Source organism: Rhinolophus sinicus, linkage group LG06, assembly GCF_036562045.2.
Source record: "Rhinolophus sinicus isolate RSC01 linkage group LG06, ASM3656204v1, whole genome shotgun sequence".
Lineage (NCBI taxonomy): Eukaryota > Metazoa > Chordata > Mammalia > Chiroptera > Rhinolophidae > Rhinolophus > Rhinolophus sinicus.
Window position 1 is genome coordinate 93,526,351 of NC_133756.1, and position 24,709 is coordinate 93,551,059.

General features: G+C 34.2%; 1 protein-coding gene across 11 annotated transcripts in view; it reads right to left on the minus strand.

The window, feature by feature from the left end:
- The window catches only part of GRIA4 (glutamate ionotropic receptor AMPA type subunit 4), a 377,366-nt gene that overhangs the window by 176,027 nt on the left and 176,630 nt on the right, over nucleotides 1-24,709 (minus strand). The gene's annotated exons all lie outside the window — the stretch shown is intronic.

Here is a 24,709-nt window from a genome sequence, read left to right on the forward strand (position 1 = left end):
ACGTCTTTCTGCTTCTGCCTCCCAGATAGGTTGCAGCAAGTATTTTCATTTTTATCTCTTTTAGAGTCTAAGACTCTTGAAGGAAATCTGAAAGTCACAACATATTTTTAACACAATTCCCTCACCATTGACTCTGAGTGGTACTGCTACATTCCCTGCAGCTCTCTCAATCACCAGCCCTGAGGCAGCTACCTTTCTCCTCTTTCCACCTAAGAATTTCTGCATGGATAATTTTATACTAGGGAGGAGGGGTGATTGCACGCTAGTAAAAATGAAATTTGTCACTCCCAACTAACTCATCCATCTCCCACTTCTTCTCAAATTTGTGAGACCTCATCTTGCATATAATTTGCTAAAAGTTGTAGCATTGCAATCAGTATTGCAGTGCATGCCAGATAGCTTCAGAAATAGCAGCTTTAAAATAAAGCAAGCAGTAATCAAAAAATTTAAAAATGCTTAGAGTTGCACACTTTCTCATAAAAATAATTCCAAAGAAGGCAGCCTATGACCATTTGTTTTTTTCCTTACTGTTTTATACAAAAAAACTCTGCTTATTCCTGTCTTCAGGTGTCAGGTGAAATTCTGAAGGGTGCTGGGGAGATAGTGAGGGAAATTTACCTGAATATCCAGGCAAGCTTTAATATTTATATGTAACCTCTTTTTCAGAGATTCAGCCAGACCTCAGGAAGAAGGTGGGGAGACAGATACATTTTGATAAAGTCCCTCAGGGAATTTCCTTTTCTTCCTTCTTGGACCACCCATCCTCATGAAATGCTACTTGGTTATGTTAAGATTCACAGGGGTATTCACCCTTTGAGGATTGATGCCTCTAGGACTAATGGAACGGATTTTTAAGGGTGAAATTTCATTGTGACAGGTTCACTAAACTGACTTGTGTGGATGCCATTGCCTAGAGTTCTTTAAATCATCTTCAACAGGTGGCCAGATGGCTAGTGATGGCAGCACAGACCTTGGCTGTCAGTCAGGTCAAAGTCTAGCTCCCTGACTCTTCCTCTAATTCTCAGAGGAAAGAAAGAGGTTTACAACTGGCAAGGTGTCTTCCATCTTCCACACCTGAAACCAAGTTATGTGACTGTGACTGCCACCTCACAACAGGGTGTTGTGACTGTTAGTTAATTAATTAGCCAACAATACAGTAACAAAGAGAATATTTTCCTTTGTATAGACCAAAAGTGTTTCTCGTGAACTGCTTTTATGTTTAACTTTTAAAAAGAAATGTATTGGTGACAATCATATAGTACTTCACATTTATTACATATATTTCTTTTAAAGAATCTATTCCTATCTTATCATATGCATGGTTATTATTATTGCTATTATTGCATGTGGAAAATAAAAACATACGTATGCCATGTTTGGATTAAAAAAGAATGAGATGTTATATATAATATGGAAACCTCAAGCTGAACTCTAGGTTGGACAGATGAAAGCTGTGAGGCAAAGGAAAGTGAAAGCCATCCCTAAACTTACAGGTCAACAGTGATGGATCAGTGGAACATACTGAGAAAAAGTGGAAATCAATGAGTTGCACTTTCTTATAACAGATAACAAAGCTTATCCTTAAAACCTTACAACCTCTTTACAAACTAGTAGAAATGATGCCTAATTGATCTAGTGTCATCTTTATTTGATCATTATCTGAGTAAAAAATTAAATATGTGCATTTATTCCATAAATTTGTGAAGCTGTTTGTTTTTCTTTGGAATTCATTAACTTCTATATTTGCTGTTACATTATGAGTTAGCTGTAGATATTTTTTTCTTCCCTATTTGTATTTATATTTCATTTTTATTAGTGGCAGACTTTTATCTTAGTAGTTATTTTAAATTTTAGGGCATATAAATTGAATCTGTGTTATACTACTTGTGAAACAGGCCAGACACTGGCATTTATTTGTATTTGGGAAGAAGATGGACTTAACTATATTTTTGATCAAAAAACTCCATCAACTTAGTTTAAATTTGTTTGCTAATCTGTAAGCTATCTGGTTTTATCACTTCTGGGGAAAGGAGTGAATTACAGGTATGAGCAAACACCTTCCCATTTCTCAATTTCTTTATCAAAACTGAAATATATTAGATCAACAACAATGGAAAAGGATAAGGGTTGTTACAGATCCAAAGAGGGTTTAGTACCATAACTTTTCCAGTGGAAATGAATCCCTACTTGCATTTTTTCCCCTAGTTTGCTTTCTAATCTTGGATCCAGAGAGAAGGGACTCTGAACTCCTAGGCCATATGGGGAAAAAAATTAAAAGCTGACCCCTACTTTTTGTTTATCTTTCCCCTCCTCTAGTCCTAGACCTGAGTAGGGTTTTCATTTCAACGAGGAATCTGGGGGTGAGTTTTAAACTAGCCATTCTAGATTGATGAAACCCACAACAAAGATTAATAAATTGAACTCATGGATGAATAAATAGAAAACAATAATCATAGATCCATGGAAAATATTCTTAACACACGTAAAAAGATGGGCAACACTGTAAAAGTGTAGAGGAGGATATACCTCCTTAATTAAATTGAATAATTTCAAAGAAATAAATTCTAGAAATAGTTCTAGAAATAGAACAAGGTAATTCTAGAAATTCTAGAACTAGAACAAGGTAAGATCTAAAGAAAGAACCATGATATGAAAATTGAAAATAGACCAAATAAAATTAACACTGAAAACAGTAAAAAGGTAATGGATAGTAGAGATGATCTGTAGTTATACAGAAGACACTTGTGAGAAATATCCAGAAAATAAAGGAGGTAAGCAAAGAACCCATAAAAATGTAACCAAAGATGATTAGAGCGAGGGATAGAATATGGAGTGCTACTTTATGAATAACCAAAGTCAATAATAACGAATAGTTAGATTCAATAATCTAACAGAGTAAGACAAAACAAACCTCATCAACTTTTCAGAGCTGAAGATACTGAAATCAGATATTATAAATCTCATTGAATTCTATAAAAAACAAATAAGTAGAAATTAATGTCAAAGCACATGCACTTATTAAAATAAATCAATATTATGTAGCCAGTTGAACAAGACAACTTGTTCTACGAAGCACAGTAAAAAAGAAAAAAGAAAAAGAATCTTTCCTCTCTAACCTCAGTTTTCATTCCTCAGAAGTTAAGTACTTGAAACTCCTGAGAATTTTTGACTGGATTCTAAATAACTAAGTATAACAGTTCTAAAATCAAACTTACACTGCTCTTTTGGTGGCCTTTTTTCAATGTTAAATATTATCTAATTGACTTCTTGCCATGAAAGTTAAAGATTGAGCTATCTGGATCCTGTTCAATACGTACTCCGTTACCCTACCTCCATTCTCTTCCTTCTAATATAATTGTTATAATTTGGAGTAAGATAAACGGATAGTGTTATTTTATTCCCCAATTATTTATATTAGGCCACTTTATTACCCACTCTGGAAGTTGTTAGCATCTGCTCTTCATTCTGTGTGTGGTTTTTTTTTTAATTTCAGGTGTACAAAACAAAGTAATAGTTAGACGTTTATCATTTATATCCCTCATACTGTGTCAACGCCCCTCCCCCCATCCACTACCCCTCTGACATCGCACACAGCCATTACATTTCCACTGTCTCTAGTCCTATATACATACATATATACATACATATATATATATATATATATATATATATATATATATATATATACACACACATATATATAAATATAAACTTGTATATAAACTTGTAGTTGACATTCATTATTGTTCAGCTTCAGCCTCAGTGTTCTCAAATTAAAAGATCACATGAATAAGGTTGAGTGTTCCCACCCCCGCATTCACTGTACTGAACCATCTGTGGATCTGTTCATTTGGAAATTCTTCTCTTTGGAGTCTATGAAATTTTCAGTTTTTTCTGTTTTCTTTTAGGAATTCCTATCTGTTTTGACATATTCTTTGGTTTCCTGCACTGAAATCTTTTTACTCCAAAATTATTTTCTTTGTTTTGTTTCATTACGATGAATAATTTTCCAATCAGGGTTCCTCAAATTGCTCATGGGATGTCAGCTAATATTTACAAGTAATATACTACAAAACAGACTATAATCTAATTATATAGAATTTCATTTCACAGCCTGTTTTCATTATGGGACATCTTCCCTAAACTCTGCTTCATGTCCTCAAGTCTAGAATATCTTTGCTTTATTCTCTTTAGAAAGTATGCTTCCAGATTTGCACGGGTGAGAATTAAGCAAATGCCAGTTACCTGTCTTAGAAAGGAATTGTGAGTTACAATTTCTCTTTTTAAATAGACTTTCAGCCAATGTACCTATTTCCAGCCCCAAAGGTAGTCTCTTTTCATTGAAATTGGTGCCTCCATTCTTGAACTTTTCTGGTGAGCTCTGTGCTTCTAACTGTGCCTCTTTTGGTCTATCTTCCTGTTTCCACTTAGGCATCAGCTTTCTCTGATCTGCTAAGTCAAATATTAGGATCTCTCTGGTTTACAGTTCCCCCAATTTCATTGCTCTCCTATTCTCATTGTTCATGTGGTCTATGACCACAAAATCACCATTTATCTGTCTTACTGTCATTTTAATAGAGTATTAAAAGAAATGGTGCTAAAGAAATAAGTTCACTTCTTATTTAATTAGAAGTTTAAATGCTGTAACTTAAAAAAATAGAATCCTACAATTATTGGCCTAAGGAGGGCAAGGTAAAAAGAAAGACAGATTACTTTTATTAGGGTAAAATATCAGGATAGCTTTAGATTTGTCTTCTGCAATTACAAATTGCTTTGGTTCTGTACTGTTTTAAGGTCTCTCTAATCTTTCACATCTCACCTTTGCTTCTTAAATAATGTCAATTTCCCCCCAAATTTCTTGATTAAATGGACTCTTAGGTCAGACCGTTGGTTTCCAGTTAAGCCACATTTACGAGTTCCTAAGGATAGCTCTCTGCCACAAAATGACCTTAACTGAGTTTGACATTCTGTTCTTTAACATTGAAATATACACTTTGTGTCTAGAAGGCTTTTAAAATTTCACAAATCCTTATTAAAATGTAAATATCTATGGATGGGATAACCTCCTAAGCCATTAGCAATTACTATGGTCAAGAAAGCCCAGAGCCAGAGAGAAGCGCAGCTGTTCACATATACTGACTTTCAACGTTCTAGAAATTTTTGTTTTGGGCTCTTATGTTGTATTCCTTTAATTGAACCATTTATTTTATCACAGTGCTTTGACTTTGGCTATTGCTTTTAGCTTCTTGTATTTCAAAAATTATCTTCTGATACAGGTTTCTATTGTTGTGGCCATTTTCCTTTGCTTTTGTAATTTCTTCCTATCCACTCAAGCTTTCTATTATTTGGGCATTTTGAAGATTTCTATTGACATGAAAGCCATTTTAGACTTAATTGTTCATGTTTTTCCTGTTAAACAGCAGTTACTGGTGAGTGGGCTGTCTTACTAGATCATGGATGATTGCTTCACTCTATTTTCTGTTCCCTGATCAATCTTTCACAGATGAGTCACATTAATTAAGTAATACAGATTGTTTATGAACCAGTATTCTGATTTCTTGTTAGCATACTTACTCATTCCTAAATAAATATTATGTTACATTATCAGCATTACAGAAATAGAATAAGGAAAGGCCAGCTTGAAGTAATGAGTGTAACAGTGTTAATTTAAAATATTAACAACCTGATTTTCAATCCAGTATAAAATTGTTTAAAATTTTAAAAATTCTGTGTTTGAAAGGTAAAAGTCCTTGAAATTGGTTGCTTTGGCTTATAAGGATAGAGATAGCCTCTAAAGTGTATTTTTCTACTACATATACTCACATGTATCAAGCAGTTTTATTCCGATAGTCATTTTCATGTTCTCCTTGGATGAAGGCAAACTACTGTGTTCCAGCCATTTAATTGAAAATACCTTTGCAATGATCTCCACTTCTAATACACTTCCCCAGTGGTTTTCATGTAGGAATAGTTTTCAAGTAAAGCATACTTTTCAACCATTTAAAGAGGAGAAGACAAGTGGTTAAAAAAAAAAAAAAAGGCCAGTAGCTTACAGCCAGCTACTACAATGCTCTCAGAATTTTAAAATTGTGCAATCATCCATGTAAAAATTATTTATTTTTATAATAGTTTTCTCCTTTATTCCAACAGTTATAGTTAGCTATGACTTAGTTACCCTTTTGACATCTTTAACAATCCTTATCAAGACCTCCTCATACCTACTGTCATTTTTCTGTGCAATAGTACATAACCAGAATTCATTTTATCTCTTTTCAATACAATTCATAGCTTAAAAAAAATCTGTTTAAAAAGGATTTTTTTTTTTTAACTTAAATTGGGAACATATGTCATTTCCTGAGGATATTCTCGTGTGTGTGTGTGTGTGTGTGTGTGTGTGTGTGTGGTGTGGTATGTGTGTGTTTTAATTAAGTGGAAGCAAGAATGCTTGATGTTCAGCAAATTGTATTTATTTATTTATTAGGGAAAACTAAAGACAGCTTTAAGTCATAATGTGCCTTTAATAATCAGGTTTATATTTTTAAAAGTCTAAGTGAAATTATTTTGAGAGGTTATATCAAAATTCATTAATTAAGATGTTTAGTTAACATTTCCTATGTGTATAATGTAAGAGTGAATCACTAAATTACTAATTAACACCTTAAATAAATGTAACATCATAAATAGGTAGGTAACAATACATTCTACAATAAAGTTTCTATATAGCAAATGAACAGGTTTGTTAATTTTCTGTGCCCAAATTCCTCATTCTCTTCATCAAATTTACTCCTTGGCTTTTTTAAATCTAGGAAATATCAAACATACAAGAGAGCTAGTCTCAGTTGTAACTCTTAAAATATTAATAGTGATAGCGCTTTACTTTTTTTTGGTATAGCACCAATTAGAATCATCTAGGTATCTATCCAACTTACCAACTATATCATAAGCTTACTTTGAGCTAGGGCTACATCTACATTTTTGAAGTCTCAAATAAAGCTCGATAGGAGCTCATAAAGTGTTCTTTATTTGAAAGGTATACAATGTATGTTGCTTAATTAAAAATTATGATGGAAATAGCATCTCAATTTACTTAACTGTTCATGAACATTGATCTAAATTATTGCTCAGAAAAGATTGTGGATTTAGTTATCTCAATTATGTCTTAATGCAGTTAAAACAAATAATTATTTTTTGCATGTAACTTTGTTTTCATATTAACATGTGTAATAAATAACTTTTGTTATGCTTTATGAAGCATAATAAATCACCCAAAAGACTCTCATAAAATATTGTATGTATACATCTATATATGTATATTGAAGATGTATTTATTTATACAGGTGGATATGTATGTATCATTAGTTAAAAAAAAATCTAGACCTCACAGTAACCTAAAGTCACAGAGCCTCTGTCCTCTTTGTACTATGGAAATAATATTAAACATCTCCCTTGCTTCTTGCAATAATTTGGTAATATTCGAGGTGAACAGTCTAAAAAATGAGAAATGAAAAAGTCCCATTAAATGTATAAAAACAATAATTTTTTATAAGCAGTGTACTATGCTAAATGTACAATTAAGCACAGAAATACTAATATATTAAAATAGATATATCTATTTTCCTGTGACCTAGTAGATGACTTTTATTCTTAGGTGAAAGGGGTTGACTAAATTTTCAAATGTAACAACTGACCAAAGGTCAGAGATAAAGTTAAAATATACATAATTACATCAACAAAATGAAAATGCAGCTGATTGAATAAGAGAAAATATTTGCAAATCATATATCTGATAATGGGCTAATATGCAAAATATATAAAGAACTCATGCAACTCAATAGCAAAAAAACAAATAATCCACCTAAAAAATGGACAGAGGACCTGAACAGATACTTCTCCCAAGAAGACAAATGGCCAACAAATAGGCATACAAATGGCCAACAGATATATAAAAAAATGCTCAACTTCACTAGCTATCAGGGAAATGCAAATCAAAACCACAGTGAACTATAACCTCACACCTGTTAGAATGGCTATGGTCAAAATGACAAGAAATAGCCAAGTGGGTGAGGATGTGGAGAAAAGGGAACACTTGTGCACTACTTTTAGGAATGTCAATTGGAGTAGCCACTACAGAAAATAGAATGGAGGACACTCAAAAAAATTAAAGATGGAACTATCACATCATCCAGCTATTCCATTCTGAGTATTTATCCAAAGGAAATGAAAACACTAACTCGAAAAGATATCTGCACTCCATGTTCATTGCAGCATTACTTACAACAGCCAAGATATGGAAACAACCTAAGTGTCCATAATTAGATGAATGAATAAGAAACTGTAGTATGTATATATACAATAGAGTATTATTCAGCCATAAAAAAGAATTAAATCTTGCCATGTGAGACAGAGCATGGATGGATCTTGAAGGCATTGTGCTGATTGAAATAAATCAAACAGAGAAAGAAAAATGCCATAAGATCTCTCTTATATGGGGGAAGAAAAAACACCAAGCTTATAGGTACAGGGAACACATTGGTGGTTGCCAGAGGTAGGGGGGTAGGGTGGGAGGGTGAGAGAAATGGAGGGATGGGGTCAAAGGTTAACAAAACAGCAATAATCAGAGCTAGAGAGAGACAGTTGGTTTGAATATATTTGCATGTACTTGGAGAAGGAACTGAGAACAATTTAGGAGAAAAAAAGAAGACAGACTCCAAGAACAGCAAAGTAACGTATATTTAAATCCTGAGCCTTCAAGGAAAATTTTAGAGGGGAAAACACCTAAAATTTATTGACACGTATTTTATACATGATATATTAGCTATTGATCTTGATAAACACTCAGTGCAGTAGGAGGTATTAATACCGTTTAACACATGAGTAAACTGAGTTTTAATGAAGGTAAGAAACCTTCTAAAAGCTGTACAGCTGGTAAATGGCAGTGCCAGGATTCAACCCTATTTTCTATCTGAACTCCAAAGCCCATGCTTTTATGTTATGTTGCCTCAAAAAATTTTTAAACTATATAGTGAATATTACTATTATAAGATTCTAGTATATATGCATGTGTCTTGTGTGTGTGTATGTGTTTGTTCGTGTCTGTATACAGGTACATAACATCTATGTTTGTATTCTTAATATAGGAATCATAAAGTTAATATAAATTAATAAAATGTAGCTGTCAATAATAACCTACTTAATCTACTTTGAATGAAACAAATTAAGAAAGATGTTGATTTTTTAAACGACATGACCTTTGAAATGAATTAACTTGTAGGACGTATTTTTGGTAAGAAAAACTGTATTCAATATGCTTGTAAATAAAAAGAATCTTTGTAAATATTAAAGAAATACCCCCAATTTTTATTTGTAGGAATTTATGATTGATTTAATAAGCCATATCTAGAAAACCTTTCAATAGCTTTGCTAAAGGTTAAGTAGAACACAGAAGATATCTTACCTGTTGTAATAGACCAAGAAATATTAATAGTTAAAAAACCACCTTTATCGATAGGCTTGGTTGCATCTTAAACCATTTTTCTCATTTTGTGCCAAAAGTTCAATTAGCTACTACTTTCTGCATCTTGACGGCTGGTAAACTATTGAGGTTAACTAAGTGTTTGGATTTTATTTGTTATTAATGTATGCCCACTCATCTTCATTCTGCAAGTACCGCGTTATCTCAGATTGTTCTAAATCTAAGAGATACTGTCTCAGCTCTTAAATAGGCATGCATAGAAGATGCTCTATTTCAACATTTCCTTGTCTAGCACTGTCATTCTGACTTCTCTTTTGGTGTCCTACCAGCAGAAGGATTTTTGCTCTTGAACTCCAGCCTCCATTTGGCTGATTTCTGTTCCTATATTCCATTCTCCCACTGCAAGTCTCTGGAACTTAGATACCCTGGGTTTGTAAGTTTGTTTTGGGTCATTGATCAAACTGATGAATCTCATTGATGTGGAAGCATCTGCCCAGCTGGACCCAGACAGGCCACCTGCCCATCTGGGCCTTTGTTAAGTCATTCCCTTTCTTGGATTTCCACTAATTGCCTGCCTTGTTCTGCTCGAATTAACATCCCAGATGTTGGCCTTTTCTTCAACCTTCCCTATAATACTGCTATTCTGCATGTCTTTGCTTTGTGACTCATACCAAGGTTTCACACACTCTTAGTATTATACACTATTTTAGTTAGATCTCATGAAATTTTTCCTTGAATACCTCCAGTGATCAGAAGCACATTATCTATTGAGTAACTCAGTTCCATTTTCATTACACTTATTGTTAGAAAGTTCTTTCTTATTTTGAGTCAAAATCCAACTCCCTGTAGTTTTTCCCCAGTTGGCCTCATTAACAATGAGCATAGTGCTTGTGCATTGTAGAATAAATAATAATAAGCATTATTAAGTATCATTATTATTTATTCATCATAATAACATTTATTACTTATAACTCAAAAGTTTTTAATTGAAATATTTTTCTCCCCATGGAAAATAATATAGTGTAAATAAAAAGCTGAGCCTCAGAGAGTGTAAGTAACTTGCCAAAAGTTATAGTTAGCAAAGTGTGGTTTCAGTGTTAACATAGGCTCTCAGTTTAGTTACTTCTTTTTTTCCCCATGATCTTGATTTCACCCAATCACATTGCAGCCACTCACTCCCATGGTTATAGTCTTGACATTGACAAAAACTGCAACACCTACATAATAAACTTCAATTAATCATTGTCTAAACTCTACCTCCTGTCTCTCCAACTAATTCCCTCTACAGCCAGACTCCAGAGATCCTTTTCCCCCATTAGAACCATCAATCCATTGCTCTTACTTTTTTGCTCTATCCCTCATTGTCCTTATGTGTTTTCTTGCCTCCTTAACTAGCTTAAAACTCAAGGTAATCATAGTTACTCAACTCCTTTACCTTTCTCAGTTTATCATATTCATGTGACAAAATTCCAATTCTTCATCAGTCTGAACCGATATCCATATAGCTGAACATAGCTGGCTAAAAACACACAGCAATACCAATTAGTCTCCCTTTAATGGTATCTAGAAATCATCCTCAACCCTAGTTCATTCTTTTTTTTTCTACTATCTTAGATGATCTTTAAATCTTTTCTCTTTCCTCACATATACCACTTTTCCACATCCTGAGTTTCAGCAGTAGATCTAAACTCTTGTTATTCTAAAAATTGACGCTTTCAGAAAAGAACTTCCACAAGTTTCTACCACTTTATGTCTCCATGCATCATCTGATTCTGTGTGCAAATAGTCTACTTTCTCTTCTGTTACTATGGATGAACGATTGGTACTCCTAGGTAAGGCCAAGTCCCCTATGCGTACCCTAGATTCCATCTGCCCTTGACTACTCAAGGACATTTCCAGTAATTCTCTCCTTTGTTTCCAGCATCACCATTTCCCCCTCACCCCCTTTAGTGACCATTTATTAGCTGATGGGTGTATTGTTATTTCTCCCATATCTGGAAACCATTTTCCCTCCAGCTACTGCTTCATTTCTATCCCTCTCTTCACAGCACAACTCCATGAAAGTGTCCTCTATTCTTCCTGTTTTCAATTTCTTCCTCTTCCATTGAACACACTCAAATTAGTTTTTTTTACCCCCTCCAGTGAAACTGCTCTTGTGAAGGTCACCAATGACCAACATGTTGTTAACTCCATTGGGAATTTCTCAGACCCAATCTTCCTCAGTTTATAAATAGCATTTTACCCTCTTGATCACTCTTCCCTGAAACCATTGATACTTGGCATCTAAAACTACCACATTTACTTAATTTTCCTTTTATTTTTCTAGCCACTTATTTCTCAGTCTCTTTTCTGGTTCCTTTTCATCTCATCCATCTGTACAGATCACAGTGTACCAGGGCAGAGTTCATTAATTGGATTTCTCTTGTTTTTGTATCTTCACTGTGTAGGTGCGATAATCTGTAGAGGTGTCTTTAAATACCATTTTAGTACTAATAATCCCCAAATTTATATCTTCATCCTGGTCCTCTCCTCTGAATTCCAGACCAACATATCTGTCTACTTAACATTGTTGACTTGGAGATTTAACAATAACACCTCAAAATTAACATGTTAAAACCCAGGCTCTCCTAAACTCCCCACCAATGTTCTTCTGTCTGCCCTGATTTCAGTAATGACAATTCTACTTTCTGGTTGCTAGGGACTAACAGCTTGATGTCATTGTTGATTCCTCTTTTTCCTTTACACCCTGCAACAGTAAGTCTTATTGGCTCTACTTGCAAAATATAGATTGAATTTAACCACTTCTGACCACCACTTCTTGCCTAGATTATTGCCGTAGTCTCCTCCATGTTTCTGCCCTCTCCCATTTTTAATCACTAACAAGAAAAATCTTGTTAAAATATAAGTATCTTTTTATTCAAAACGAAATCCTTACTATGGCCTTCGAAGTTCCACATGATACAGTATCCATTAATTCTCTGACCTAACTTCCTGTTCTCCTCCTTGTTCTCTCTTTCTAGACACTTTGCTTTGTCATTGTCCCTCAAACACTCTAAAGAATCTGCTTTCTCACTCTGGTACTGTGTTTCCCCAAAAATAAGATTGGGTCTTATATTAATTTTTGCTCCAAAAAACACATTATGGCTTATGTTCAGGGGATGTCAGACTGAAAAATCATGCTAGGGCGTATTTTCCGGTTAGGTCTTATTTTTGGGGAAACACAGTATTTACAATTGATGTTTCTCCTGCTTGAAAACTCTCCCACAGATGTTCTTAAGACTAACTCCCTCTCTTACTTCAAACCTTTCTCAAAGGTACCTTCACAGGTGACGCCACCCTCCTTCTAATACTTCATATCTCTATTCCCTGCTTTGTTTTTTTTCTTTGCTAATCTGCCACCTATTATGTCTTTTTTATTGTCTGCCTCTTCATTTGAATATAAACTCCGTAGGAATAGGAAGTGTTGCTGTTGTTGTGTGTGGGGGTTTGTGTGTATGTGTGTTGGGATTACATTTGTCTTGCTTTTATTGCTAAGCCTAGACATGTATTGGGTGGTCAACAATTATTTGCTAAATAAATGAATACATAGAGGAGGCAGAATTCAATCTTGGCATTATCTTGTTCAAAAAATTTGTGTAATTTCTGTTGTTTAAGTTTTAGTTAGCAATCACCTAAATAAATGCACTGGAATGCATGCTGACATGGAGTTTATACTCTCGCTGGAGAGCAGATGAAGCTAGCAGTAAATAGCAAAAACTGGCTTATAATTAATTGCTAATGGTGTGGAGCCGCTTATAAATCCTAAGAAGGGGAAATAAAGAAGACATAAAGGAATCCATTATGGTTTCAAAAAGGTATTGTAATTAAGCTGATTTAAGTGATGGGTGATGTTTAGCCAGATCATGGGAACAAAGCATGAGTTAGATTGGAAGGACATTGTAGATCTGACGAATTAAAATGGATTAGCAGTGAAATTGGGGAGTAAATTTTAATATGGTAGTGGTATGCCAAGAAAAATACACAAGAGTTGAAACTTTATGTAGTGGTAAATTGAGAGTCAGAGTGTAATTATAGACTCAAAAGCTTACCATGTAATCAACTTCCTGATTATTCATATTTATAGAACCAAAATACTTTGATATTTTTTTTAGTTACACATACACCATAATTATCTTCTAAAAGGTATATGCCTTTATTTTATAAACTTATTTTAAACCTTTATTTTATAAACTTGCATTAATAATGAGCTTCGTTTGTGTCATTTTTCATCTAAACACAAATTCATTAGTACTTTTTAATATGTTAATGCTTTTAATATAGTGTCTTTTGTATAGTCTCTAATTTATTTTGGGCTTCTTTCTTCTCATTGAAATAAGATGTTAAAGTTTACAATGTATGGAAAAGAAAAGGAAATGACAAAAACTTCTGTGAGCTCTTTATAAGACAAAAGCATTGGTAGCTATGGAAGAATTTTTTGCTCAGTGTAAGTTTGGTACAGCTAATTTGAACATGTTCAAAGGAGAATAGATTCTAGTTGATATACTTAAAGAGCTACTTTATAAAAAAGATGTTTTTCTTTCTAAGTGTTATTTTCTTAGTTTCCCATGTGTTTATACTGTAGATAACTACCTACTACCTACTTGTCTTCTCTTGTATTTCACGGGATGATGGAGGAGCAAGAAACACTGATGGAAATAACCTTACACAAAAAGATATTGGTTAAAGGTAAACAGAATGAAGACACATGTTTATAACATTTGGAAATGTGTGACATCAATGAGCATTGATACTCATGAGGCTAGTAAAAGTGAAAATTGAATGCTTTATAAGGTCAACTCACACAGTTTCTATATCTCATTCATTGTCTCCAACATATATAATAAAAAATCATATATAAATGATATGTAAAAACATATGAAATGATCATATATAAAAAAAGTCAATTATATCATGCTTCAGTGGGTTTGGAAAGAGAGAAAACAGGTTTAACATTTAATCAACAGAAAGTACCCAAATAAATGAATATATCCTAGAAAGAACAAAAATTTAGACCATGTTGTTAAACAATGTACTGTGTTTAATTTTAGAATAATGGATAAGTTGGACAGAATCAATGAAAATACCAAATTGCATCCTGGGTAACAAACAGTAAGGAAAAAAGAGAATTTGGCTAAAGTTCAAATAGAAGCAACTGATATAAATGTCCTTTAAAATGACATATCTTATCCAGAAATCAGGATAGGTCCAAATTGGAAGCTTAGAATAATAATTACAAATGGACCCCACAACAGGCAGCTGTGGCTGACGGTCTTTCTTGCACAGATTCTCAACTTAAGTGCAATTTGTCACTTGCTGAATCTCCTACCTTACTTCCTTTGAATTACATAAACCACTAAAAGAAATGTAAATGGATTGTATTAGCAACAATAAATATAGTTATGCTATTGATAACACCATGATCCTAGTAAGGTTGAATATGAAAAACATAGTAAGCATCGATGTTTTAGTAACATGTTGACTTTATTTCCGTATTTTAAAAAATAACAACACCAATCTCACACAATCTCCCTGAATTATTGTAAGTATATGGATTTAATTGCTATCTCTGCTTAATGTTTGTCCCTCCAGAAATCAGTTGTCTCCAGAGTGATCTATTTTTTTAAGTCTGTTTTTAAAACTCAAAATAGCTTACGATTTTCCTTAGAATAAAGTGCAAACTCTTTTGAGCGCAGCTCTTAACTTGGCCTAAGCATATCTCTTCAGTTTTATCTCCTCTTCCCCAAACATCAGCCTCCTCTGCTCACACACTTACACTCTAGTTCCTTTCCCAACAAACTTCCTTCAGTTCCTTGAACATGTCCTACTCTCCTACTAACTTTCTGGGGGAGCAGATGCATGCCTTCTCTGGCAATGCTTAGGAGACTGCCCCATCTCTCCTATGTATGTGCAACGATAGCTTCCCATGCTTTTATCAGTGTACTTGCCATGTCATTTGATAAGTTACTTGTTTAATTCATCTCTTTCCTCCCTTAGACCTAGAATTCTTAATAATTTTTGGTATAATGAACCTAGTTAGCATTCTGGTGAGGTCTGTAATTTCCTTCTCAGAACAATATTTTTTAAATGCATAAGATAAATTACTTAGGATAGCAAAGAAACGAGTTATATGGAAATACAATTTCAAAGTATCAAAACTAAATTTGTGATATAGTAATATACTTGCTTCTTTGTTAATACATTACATAATAAAAGCTAGTGGCATAAAATAACAAACAACTTAAAAATCATGTAGAGTAAAAATGGTATTTTCAGATCTCTGTAACACCAAAATTCAATGTGAAATTACCTGTGATTTTTAATGGTGAAAAAGTCACAGGAGCTGCGAATAGCTCTGTGGTTTATGGCCTATATTCATAATTAAATTTTTTTTTAATTTAGCGGGATGACATTGGTTAATAAAATTATATAGGTATCAAGTGTACAATTCTACAATACATCATCTGTACATTGCATTGTATGTTTACCACCCAAAATCAAATCTTCTTCCGGCATCGTATTTGACCCCTATTCATAATTAAATTTAATGCTGTATTTCAGTTACAGGTTAAGAAAAATAAAGATGTCATTTTTCCCCCCATATAAGTTCTCTAACCTCCCCCCATCCTACGTTAAAACCCTGTACCAGAGTGTCAATTCCATAAGAACAGGCACCAGCTCTGTCTTGTCTATCACTGAATTACCCATATTTTACTATATGATCATATAATCATAACTATATATACCAATTCCTGTTCTAGGTGCTGGAGATAAAGCTGTAAATAGTTAAGCAAAAGCCCTGTGTCATGGATCTTTCGTTCTAGTAGGAGGGGAAAGCAGTGCCTAGCAATTCACAGACACCCATGTTGTTTGTGAAACTGAATGTTCTTCTGCTTTGTCCTCTTCTAAGATCAGTAAGTGCCAATGAACACCTGCGATAACAGTTTTTTTAAAAATCGGGTATTGAAGTTCTGAGTTAATTTGCTGACAATAAAGAGAGCATTTAAAATTGAGACAGATTGTTATTACCCATTAAAAGATAGATTTTCATAACTGCCTGCTACACACAGGGCTCATTGATATACAGAATTTTAATTCCTACACCTCAGGGCCCATACTCAGGCCATTCTTCCTTCATTGAGTTCCTATTGCTCCTAGTGAACTCCTAACTTTTCAAGATTGAGATATTACTGACTTTGGGAATCCTGTTTTGGTGTTAAAATAGCACTTTGGTCATATCTCTGTTTCTGGAAAGCTGACAGACAGGAGTGAAATTATCTGCCTGTGTATTCCTGTTGTTGTTTTCCTTCCCCTAAACTATGTGACCTTCTGTCTCTGTTAGAGCTACCACGGTCTCAGCAAAGCAGACACATTGCTCTCTGAACTGAAACACTGCTTCCAAATTCCCCGTGGGAAGGAAAACCTTACAGGAGGCTTTGAAGTCAGAGAACATCTATTCTTGCTTTATTAAGAATGTTCAAAGGTCAATTTTAAGCAAAGTAGAAGAGTGCCTGCATTTTGGAGCTCTCAAAACCATTTCAAAAGTGACATTATAAGCACTTTTTGAGCTCCCCACTGTTGGATTCTATGGGACTAGCTCCCTGCAGGGTAAAGAACTAGCAAGGGCTGTGCCTAGATGTTGGTAATCCTAATACTTGACCTGTATCACCACCCTTCCTTTCTTTACCCCTGAAGAAGAGGTGAAACAGGGTTTGTGTGGTAACCTTTTTATTGTCTACATTTTTAAAAACAAAGAACATGGCGCTGGCTTCAGATAGACACTCAAGAGACTTGCTGTACTGTATTCATGTCTGCTTTACCTAACCAAGGACCCCATGAGCAGCAGCCCAATCATACTGACATCTCCAGGAGTTAGCATAGTGCCCAGCATATGACAATTGTGCATAAGTGTTTCCTGAACTTAACCAAAGTGATTTTAATGAAATTATGAGATTTACTACTGTTGGCACAATAATCTGTTTTTCTATGCACTTTCCCTTAAACGAGAGAATAAAGGGAACCTTTGAGAGTGTGGTATGTCTTTGTCTTTATTGCTTAAAGTCTCAATAATTTAAGTTCTCAGCTAGAGATGAAACACAACCTATCTTTGTATGTTGTACAAACTGGTATAGATCAGACCATATGCCTGGGTAGAACTTTAAATATCAATTTTTGAATCTGTCTCCTGCTCTAGACAATTAACCATACTGAAGTTAGTATTGTAACCCGTAAAACTATATCTGTTGAACTAAACAGTTTAGATAATGATTTTAATTAAAAATCAAAATTAAACTGATACATCAAAAAATGATATGGATAGCCATTGACTGCCTTCCCTTTTACTTATAATTGTTGGAAGAACTAAGAAAATATTTTCAGATATGCTAAAAATATGTGTTGTAATTTAAAAGACTTACATCTTCAAAATGCATATAATGAATGCAAAATTTTATTGGGGAGATTAAAGGTGTACCAAAGTTATGATTAAGGGCTATGTTAATTTTCCATATGAAAAAGACATAATTTATTCTTGACAAGAAATTTCTAAAAGGATTATCATACAAATATCCAAACATTTTAATTGTAAGATGCAAGAATTTTGTTTTCACAGTTAATATCAAATATTTTTTCTCTTGTAGAAATTTTTTTGAATAAATTTAGGCAAAATAAATTGCATATTTGACTGTGGCCATTCCCCTTACAAATTGCTTTTTATTTCTAAATATATTTAAAATATTTTTTAAATAATTTAAGTTCTAGCTTTTGATGTTGGTTTATTTCTTGTTTGCTTTATGTTTACTTTTTTCATATTTTACAGCCTCGTGTTGACTTTCATCCTACAAACTTAACAGTTATGTGAAGTTCAGTACAATTTTATTTCTGCTTTTCATATGAGAAGAACTAAGTATAGTTTTGCTCTTTGGCATTCCTAATTTTTTTCTAATGTCTTTAACATATGGCATTTATAAATAATACTTTAGAAGCATTCGAAGCTACCTAAGGGGAAGTGATATTGCTGCTTTGGTCTATTTTCATTTCAGCCAACATTAGATCAATTCCATGGGAACCAACTTTGTTAACCTGACATTCCTTGAGACTCTTCAGCCTTCTATATCTCCTATCGGTTATATGGAAACAAATCCTTTCACTAAGATTTAATGTTTTAGGACATTCATGATATTGCTCAAGTGTAATTCATTTTGGAATTAGATTTCTAACATTGATTTCAAATGGATATTCAACTGATTGCAAAATTCATATTGCTGTAGCATCAGTGGACATCTACGTGTATCAATTTCCTGTATTCTCTGTGATGACAGATGCTCTATAAGAGCCAGGTCATTACTTTTGAATAGTTAAAAGGACCACTGAGTAGCTAATATTACTAGGAACAAGTTTTTGTGCAGATAATATTACAAGGAACCAGTTTTTCCAGGTAGTTGAGAAGACTGGACAGGGCTAGAATCGAAAAACTTTTTTGACATCCAGAGAAGATGATGAGAAAAGCTAAGGCCTGAAAAAGCAAGTTAACATTATGATTATTAGCTGTTTACTTCCATTTACTTTTTATGCATCTTGATCATTTGCATGTTTTTCTGCCGCAAAGAACTTTGGCTGCCCATGTGCGTTCCAAGGCACATTTAATGATTGTTGAAGAAAAACAACCACTAAAAATACAGGAATGAAATGGTGGCTCCCTCCCTTACCAATGAAGATGGCAACTTCATATGTATATAGGGTCTATAATATTTTTAACCTTTAAAAAGTGAATTAGAAAAACAACCCCAATGTCTTCTACAGAAGTACAGTATGTATTAAATGCACGATGATTTCTTTTGGACACCAAACAACAAAACAGACTATACTTGGATCTGTTATTATTCATGTATTTAAGCACATATCACAGTTTTTTCAATTTAACACTATGGAAAATACCTTTATTTTGGCAACTGTTTTTAAAGCAGCACTGTAATTCATAATTCAACTTTATTATTACTTTTTGTTGGCTCAGACCAAATTGCCTCAGAAACATCCTATATTAAAATTAGCCAATGTAGGGGGAAAAAAAACAAGACAAAACAACACGATCCTCAGACAGGATCGGCAAGAAGGCCAGCTGGGCTGGAAGCTCCCTCAGCACTTTCAGGGGTGTAACAGTGAGGCTCATCACCCACCACGCAGGAGGGCAGCACTTACAGAGGCCACCGGATCTGCTGACACGCACTCTGGGTGATGATAAATATGGTAGAAAGCTGCCAATAGGAAGAGGGTTTTACAATGGGCAGCCAAAGTTCTTTGCGGCAGAAAAACATGCAAATGATCAAGATGCACAAAAAGTAAATGGAAGTAAACATCTAATGATCATAATGTTAACTTGCTTTTTCAGGCCTTAGCTTTTCTCATCATCTTCTCTGGATGTCAAAAAATTTTTCGATACATCAAAGCATTAAATTTAAAGTGTTAGTAGTAACGTGGTAATTCTTCTCTATCTCGCAAACCTGTAGTAAAGGCATGGGCTGCCACATTTTTCAATTTATAGCATTACATCTAATCCTTTTAGTTCCTGGCTTGTGACAGAAAGGGGAAAAGTAATGGAAGAATGGTGCACAAGGGCGTTAAGGTTATATTAAGAATGCTTCTTTTTTTTTTCTTCTAAATTCTTTGTGCTTGACAGGGCAGTTTAAAAACTGGCAAGAGAGCCATAGAGGCGGCATGTCGTTTTTGCAGCATGGGGGAAGAGAACTAAGCTAATAGATCACCTTCTACTGGTGTCTAAAGTTGAGGGTGGGCAACACATGTGCCCCTACTGACTGATGGAGCTAAAGAGAGTTTCCAGATGAAGCTTGGTAAAAAGATTTGTCCCAGAAAGTTGGCACTGAATAACCAAAGCGTGACACACACCGACGTGCGTTGGCTCCTATAAAGGTAACAGATGTCTCTCTGACAGGTTAGCTAGAGAAAACAGTTTGTATAGTAAAAGGATGTAAAAAGGGAGACAGAATAAAGAAATTTGGAGAACTTCCCACCCAGCTTGTGGTTCTTACCAACGCAGGTGGAAGGGAAGAATGGTTTATGTTCTCTCAGATTTTGGTAGAGAGTTTTGCATCTTGAATACCTAACAGCATTTCATAGCTGGGTGAGAGTGATAGAAAAAAATTCTGCATTTTCCTTCTTACTTGCAGAAGCATAAAGTCCCCTTGTGTGACTCAGACTGCCTTGATCATCCATCAATGTTGCTGTCCACTCTGTTTTCAATGGGAGTGCTTCAGAAGAAGCAGCCTATTCTTCAAATTGACATTTAGGACTGTTAAGAATACCACAATGGCTTCACTTAGCAATTTTTTTATTTTTTTTTTGTGCTGCTTCTTTTGGTCAGTAAGGTCACCCTGAGCAACAGTGACATTAAAGACCTTCATTTAGAGAATCTGCTTACATAAGCTTAAATTTCACTTCAACAGGTCAGAATATTACCTCCTGTTTTTCTTTCTACGTAATGTCAACAGGAATAAGATAACAGAATTCGGATTGTTAGAATTGGAATGAGCCAGGGGTACGACTGACTCTAAGAAATTCTCAGCTGAGAACTCAAAGCCAAAGCTGGAAGAGGCAGAACTGCTCACGGCCACAGGACAAGTCAGAAAAGGGCCCTCTGGGTCCAGCGTGGAGGCAGATTTTGTTGCAAGCACACTGCGGGAGCAGTAGGACACACACACGCTGCCTCTGAACACTTTGAGCATTTGTTTAAATATGTCTTTTACTTGGCACACGTACGCGCTATAATCGGTCTTAGATTATTCATGTACTAGATGAGTTCAGAGAAAATAGAATTTAATGGGGGCTGGAGTAGTCACGGAAAGCTTCCTCAGCAGTGAGATCTAATATAAACCTTGAAGCATTGGTAAGATTCTACTTTCAGTGGACTTTTATAGTTGCAATTCATCAGACTAGAAGCCTATTACTATTTCTGTAGATCAATTATTTTATCACATCAAGGAATTAACATCTTAATTTGTCTTACATGCCTTTTACACCTTCTTGATCTTTATCAGTTCTATTTGTAACGCTACAAAGTGTATGTTCTTTGTCCCTAAAAATGCTTATTTACCTTTTGGTTAGATTTTACCTTCAGAATGAGGGTAGAGCCCATTCTGAAAGCTACCTCTTTGTGGCTAGAAATGTTCAACATCGGCATTTGATTGTAGACAACTTAGGCCTAAGCCCTAATTCCCTTTGGCTCAAGAATTCTAGTATTCATCATTCAACTTTCTTAGTATAATCTTCATGTTATGGTTCTGTCTTCATATGAATATATTTTATCAAAACCATGAAAATTTTCAAGGTACTTAATAGATTTTCCTTGTTTTAGTACCTGATTTCTAGTTTGTAATCCAACCAGTCCTAGAGATATTGACTAATGGTAGAAAGCCTTTCTTTTCCTATCATTTATTTGCATTAATGTTTGCAACTATTCATTGAAGGGAATAGGTGTTCATTGTAGAACATCTTAATTCTATTAATTTTAGAACCATCACATAGATTTTTATGTGGTTTACCAGAATGTAATACCATTTAAAAATGTAACATCACGTTTTCTAAAATGATATTTTGGGCATGTAGTCATTCAATTTAAACTTTTAATCAAACATTATTTTATTGTCAACAATGATATTTAGTATTAGTATTACTGATCAATTCCATGTGCATTTCTTTCTTTTATTCAGGAGGAGAATCTCTTCTTTGTAATGGAACATTAATCTACTCTAATTCATTAAATAGAAACAGATTATAGTAAAGACATTGTATTTTCAGTGCTAATGCTAATAAAACAAATAATGAAACAAAAAACCCCAAACTAGGGACCTGTCACAATTCATCTTTTTATTCTACAAACGGGACTTAAGCAACATTTTAAAATATTAGACTTGTGTGATATCAATAATACTTGCATAATTCTCTCAGTCTTTATCCTGTTTTTGAACTTGTAGAACAGCTTGATGTACAGAATTCTTCACCTCTTAAAGACTGTCTTATATTGTTTACATAATGTTTCCCTTGTCTTAGATTTCCCTAAACTCTCTGACTGCAGAAACAATGTTTCATCTTTTCTGTATACTTCAGAGAGTCTCATACAGCACTAAACAAACAATGGAGCTTTATGTACTTTTAATTGACTAGGGAAAAATAATCACCACTGCTCATTTACTATGCTGCTCAAATTTACATTAGAAAGCTTTATATAATCATTTATTAATTATTTTGAGTATGAGCTTATCATAGAGTCCAGTGCCTTAATACACAGAAAAATTGATTTTGAAGAGTTCTGGAATTGAACTGGGGTCGGCATTCAATTAATTGTCTTTGGCCTGAACTACCACCCAGGAGTCTCTCTATTCTTTTCACCAGAAAGGCAGAAATGGAAATCACTCTAATGTTTAAACCGGCTTTAAGGAAAAGAGTGCTTTTCTGCTCTGTTTTCTGAGGAGAGGTTGGGAGAGTCAGAAACAATGCATCTGTCTCCATGGGGGTGAGTGTTGGCTCTGATAGCTTTCTGTTTACCTCGGCAATGAAGGTGATTTCTCTGTTTGTGTGAGGGGGTCCATGTCTCTTTTCTGAAAGCCCAAGATGCTCCACAACAGCATGTTTACAGTCTAATTCACAGTGGAATTGCTAGTGGTTCAATTAAAACCACTGTTTTATAGATTAAAGATTCTAACAGAGCTTCTCCTGCAGAGTAATAGCAACATTACTTTTAAGCTTACCTTACAAAAAAGCCAAAGAACCTCATTTAATAGAAGACCTTGCCTATAGGCGAGTTTTTCCCCTACTGGAATAGAAGAGAAAGACTAGAGTATGCACTTTATCTTATTTATAGTTTAATCTTCAGAATTTAGCACACTACATGATACAACATCAGCACATAACAATTTTTGGTTAAATGAGTGAATTAAGGAATATAATCCTTTAGTCTTGGATTCTGTTTAATATGCTATCTTTCACCTCAAAAGTTAGCATAAGGATAAATTCAAGCATAATATACATAAATGTTACAGAAATCAGTAATATATTGAGAAGTAAAATTTACATTGCTGTAATGAATGAACCTAAAAAGAAACAATTTAGTGCCTCACTTCCATCATGACTTGAGATAAATCCACAGTAGTAAAAGATTCAACTCAATAATGTTATCTTAAGTGTTATAACAATGGCATTGATATTTTACAAAACATTGTCATAAATTGCTGATAAACAGCAGATATTTCATTTTAGGCATGAGCATTTTTATTCCACTTAATTGATACCAGTGACAAGAGTTCTCACTGCTTTCTGTAGTTTTAATCATTTGATTTTAGGAATGGAGTAAAAAGCAGATAACAGTTAAGAGAAATCTGCTATCAGATGTTAAATATGAAACATTTTGTTGTCATGTAACCTTAAAGATATGAGCATGATTTGATTCATACTGTAAGTTTCCTATGGGAAAGACTATAATTTGAAAATACTTAAAGTGTGATATATCGACATATGCCTCGTTCGTGCTTTAGAAATGCCTGATGATGGTGATTAGTTATAACTTCCCAAGAAATAATTTATGTCCCTTTGGTACTTAATATATTCAATCAATCTTAATTAATGTTCTATTTGCTTATTGATTTTTTTCATTCTTTCCTTTTGTAATATCTTGCTTTTGCTCATTTGATATTGGTAACAAAATGTATTGCCTTTCAGACTGCTATAATTGATCCATCATCTAAGCAATAATTAACATATGCATATTTTATACGTATTACAAAACATTTTTAAAATGTATCGCTGAGTTTCATCTCATTTATTCCTCACCCACAATGAATAGTGCGTATGATGGGACTGAAGTTCAGAGACTGGTTGATTTCCCCAATTACCTGAGCCCCAGTACCTTACAGGATGTAACAGCAAGAACATAGGCATTGAAGGCACTGGGTTTGAATTCTGGCACGTGGGTGTGTTGGGGTATTAAATTAGTTAATTTATATAAAGCGTTTAGACTGTAGCTAGAACATGAAACATGGGCTCAACACATGTTAGATTTCATTATTTCTTCCGTGTTTCCCAAAGCGTGGTATTCAGAATCACCCAGGGTGCCTAAAACTGCAGATCACTGGGCCCCACACCATATCCACTGAACCAGAATCTCTATTTGCGAATGTAGTCCTTCCAATAAGT